This window comes from Morus notabilis, unplaced genomic scaffold (assembly GCF_000414095.1).
Source record: "Morus notabilis unplaced genomic scaffold, ASM41409v2 Scaffold397, whole genome shotgun sequence".
Lineage (NCBI taxonomy): Eukaryota > Viridiplantae > Streptophyta > Magnoliopsida > Rosales > Moraceae > Morus > Morus notabilis.
The window spans coordinates 270,130-274,892 of record NW_010363944.1 but is presented as its reverse complement, the minus strand read 5'-3'; positions in this window follow the sequence as shown (position 1 = coordinate 274,892).

Genomic DNA, 4,763 nt, shown 5'->3' with positions numbered 1-4,763 from the left:
TTAATATAGATGAATCTAATCACTTTTATTGAAAGAATGAAATTTTTTTCACACTCTTCTAACTCTCCACGTTTCTCATCAAGAGAATAGTTTTAATTTTTTATTTTTATTTTTGGCCAATAAGGATTGGCCATAATAGAAATAAAAAAAAAATAAAGAAGGAGGAGTGGGACTGTGGGAGAAAACGTGTTGTTGCACTTTCCACATCATGAGGAAAAGAAAAGCAAGTGTGTGGCTGCACATTAATATGAGGAAGGATTAATTTTATAGTTTTTTGTTTTCAGGAATATAGAGAAGAAAAGGTAGGAAGAGAAAAAACCTATTGAGAGATATCACATACTTTTGAGAAAGTGAGTGATAATCATAGGTGGCCTTTTCATTCATCCATTTCATGTGTTGAGAAACTCATTAGAACGTTCACTCATTCAAGTTCACGTTAATCTGGAAATACATTGAGAAAGAGCCGTGGTGTTCTTGAAATTTAAAGCTCAAGACGGTGTTAGATGAGTCAAGATTAACGTCCTAATCGAAGGACGGTAAAATTCATCTTCTTCTATGAAATAATGATCGCATTAAATTTTTATTTATGTGATTCGATCGATACCACGCTTCCGCACAAATTTTTTTTTAAATCCGGTTTAAGAAGCCAACAATAGGTATTAGAGCGGTCTTTATTTTATGCTAATTTAACGTTTGATTATGTGATAATTCATGTATGTTTAATGGGTAGGCACTTATACATATTGTTGTGGGCGAAAATGTGGAGGACGCGTGGAAGAGTGACAATATGACACATGGCCTTAACTTCTCCTCGCGTAGAAACAACCCTTGACGTCTGGGACTCCCTTCCATTCCGTTGCAAAGGGCCCAAGTACCAAGTCCAACTTAAGGCATCGATTTCATCTGGCGTCGACAAATCGTACCGTCGACCTTACAACATAAAAATCCCTCGTCATAAAATCGACCGCCAAGAAGGACAACTGGGATAAACAACACTGGCGACGAAGGGAATGCTCCTTGGGAGAAAGCTTGAGATGGCAAGTTGTGTACAGTAACGGGGGATGTCTGCAATGCAGGCATTAATTACAAACCCTTGAACCCCCCCACGAGGGACAGAAAAGGGTTACAGGTATGCACAGAGCCGTAATAGGAGACTAAATTGGCTGAGTGAACAGTCCTCCAAGTGATTAGTGGGCTACGTCTAGGCCTAAAAAAGAAGAGCACTTGAGTGCTTCTGCCTACAAAGGAAACCCACACAGCGAAGGAAGCTCCTATATAAAAGAGGCAAAGCCCCATACAGAAAGGGGGTTCACGTCCAAAAAAAAGAGAAAAAAGAACAAGAGAGCAATTGATGTAAATTGTAATCACCTTAAAATGAATATACAACCACAGTGGATGTAGCTCTGATTTTACAGAGTGAACCACTATAAAATCTCTTATGTTCCTTTACTTTAAAGCATTATTCTTCCAAATTGTTCATCCCTCTAAAAACATCAAACACCTTCGGCACAAAACTCTTACATATAACCTATATTAAAGCAAGTAATCCGACGGGAAACCTAGAGGTAACCTGGCCTATTTTTGTTGACAAAAATTCACCGTCAATAATTGGCGACTCCACTGGGGAGCGAATGCGTTTTACCCCCAACAACAACATAGTCAGCAAGCATGCCTCCAAGAAGAAGAATTTAGGCCATCAACCAAGGCAGCCAGATGGACGAGACCGCCACTCATCCAATGAATGACGGGATGGAGGAAGGTCCACCCCTGGTCAGAAATGAAGTCCCATCCCCAGACGTGCCACGGCCGGATCCTGTACAGATGCAGGCCCAACTAGCCACTATAACCGATCTGGTACGTGGACTAATGACCGTGGTCAAACGCTTGGATGGAAGAAACTCTATGTCACCTTTAGAAGACGCCCCGAGGCCACTGGGACCTGCCGTGGCTGAAAACCCCAACCCCGGTGACTGCCCTCATATCTTAGAAGAAATCGGGGATAGTGAGAATCATAGGGGCCAGCCTAGGCCTCGACCTTCCCAATCCTCCGGCGGCCGATTAAGGGTCGCCAGACTCCGGGCTCCCAAGGACCAGATACAAAGAGGCTTGGGATACCCCAAGGTACTACCCCAGAACCCGGGGAGAAACCCACCGGGAAACTCAGGGTCAGTACAGACGGGCGGGCAGGCAAAAGGCCGACCCAACGGTCAAAGGGCAGAAGCGTTGAGAGTAACTGGCTCGGCCATCTCAACAGAGGAAGCACGCGCCATCATGGAACGTATGGCCAGCCTAGAGCAAAAACTCACAGGGGACGTAGCAGGCTTGAAAAAGAACATAGGGTGAGTGGCTGAGGTGGTAAACGTCGACATCACACCTAGCCGCACATATGACCACCCGTTTATCGAAGAGATAATGGCGCCACCTCTCCCCGACAAATACAGGTCGCCGTCGATCCCACCATATGATGGTCGAGGGGATCCCGACAATCATTTAGAGATGTACATAGGGCACATGCTCTTCCACGGGTATGCCGAGGAAATTATGTGCCGAGCCTTCCGGAACCATTTAACAGATTTTGCCCGAAGATGGTTTCGGACTCTGAGGCCAAATTCTATCTCAAGTTGGGATGAGTTGAAGGAAGCATTTTCCTTCTAATTTATAGGGGTTAAAAAATATGTCCTCCCAAAGCAGAACCTAAAGACGATATACCAGAAGCCGAACGAGTCATTGAGAGAATGGCTTGCAAGATATGGGGAAGTTGTCGCTGCCACAATGGATATAACTGAAAGAGAGGCCTTGATGGGGGCATTGTCTAGCATGAAGAAAATTACCCCCTTCAAGAGAGAACTAAACCCAAAGCTCCCATCTAGCTACAAGAAATTTCTTGCGCGAGCGCAAGGATACATCAATGCCAAGGAGGCAGACGCAAACGACCCCGAGCACAGGTCCAACAAGAACAAAGGGACCGAACAAGGGTCGACGCCAGCAAAGCAGGATGGGAAGAAGCGTCAAGGTGGAGGAAGCAGAGACAAGCAGCCAGCTGCGACGTCGAGTGCTCCGGAAGCCAAGAAGCCAAGCCAAAAGGAGAACCGTAAGCCTCGGCTGTTTTAAAGGTACGATTCCTACCACGAGCTAACAGAAGGAGTCCAGGAGGTCTTCAATTAGGTCGGCCGCAAAAATCTGCTGCGCCGTCCAGAGGCGATGAGGACAGATCCCAGCCGAAGGAACCAGAAGAAATTCTGCAGGTTCCACGGCGATGTCAGCCACCACACCAACGATTGTGCTGACCTCAAGGATGAAATCGAGAGAGTAATCCGCGAGGGGAGGCTATAGGAGTTCAAAGCTGAGCGGAGACCTCGAAATGATGGCCACGGTGGGCAGAATAACGGTCGACGTCGAGAGGAGAACCAGCGCCCAGAGAACCGAAAACCTGTAAGCGTCATACGAACTGTCCTCGGCGGCCCCTATATAGGAGGACACTCAAGGAGATCTCATAAGGACTACACCCACGAGGCCAGAGGGGTTTACCAAGAAAGATTCTGGAGTGTCTCCGCTGCAAAAACCCCAAGATATAGCAGTACTGAAATGGCGTTTAATGAGGACGACGCCAGCGGAGTTCACTTCCCCCACAATGACGCGTTAGTAGAGGAAGCCATGATTGGAAACCACATTGTATGCTGAATCCTGGTAGACAATGGGAGTTCGGTGGACCTCATGTACTCCGACTGCTTGGAAAAGATGGGGATCCGAAAGGAGCATTTGGAGAAGACCTCCAGGCCATTATACGGTTTCACCGGGGACTCTGTCATCCCTTAGGGGACTATCTGGCTGCCTATAACTGCCAGGGAAAAACCCCGACAGACCATGATAATGGCCAGCTTTGTGGTAATAAATGGAGGCTCTCAGTACAATGCCGTAATCGGGAGACCGACCCTTCAGGCACTGAGGGCAATAACTGCTGGTTTCCGAATCAAATTCGGGTGCGGAAACGTGGGGAAGGCGGATCATGTATAACAAAAATTTTCATAAAACTTTTGAGATACTCTATAGATTATATTAATTTATGCACGAATAAATTAATCGCATTAATTTACATCAAGAATTCAATCCGAAAAAATACCTGGAAGCTGGCTCGAATGATAACTTGAATTCTTTGACCACGAACAGTCCTTGCTCCAATCTTTGTGTTTAGAATACCAAAGTCTTCCACGTCAATTCCTTGATTCCACATAGACGTGTGTGTGGGCACATGTGAGACAAAAATAGGTTTCTTAAACACTCGAATTTCCACAAACACCAACGCATGCACGATGAGGAATTTTTGGAGAAAAATATTTTCTCGCTCTTTTCTCTCTATGAATTTCGGCCACCAACTATTAGGGTTGAAAAATTGCTTCAAAAATTGTGTCCACAATTTTCTATCATTCTCATATTTAAAGAGTAGAAGTCAAACTTCAAAACAGGATCAAATCCCTATCTCCAATTTTGAATTTCGAACAGAAAAATCCCTTCCCCTTATCCTTTAGTGGCCGGCCACCATTAGGGATTTATCCCGTGTGTGTGGCGCCTATATCAGATAGGGAAGGAAGAGATTTTATCCTTTATCTAGTAGTCCAATTTTAATTCAGATTCAAATTCGAATTTAAGTCAAACTTAAATTAATTTGAATTCTAAAATTGAACAACTTATCAAATAAGTTTAAATAGATAAATCTAGATGTGTTCAAATTCAAATTTAAATAATCACATTATTTAAATAATAAT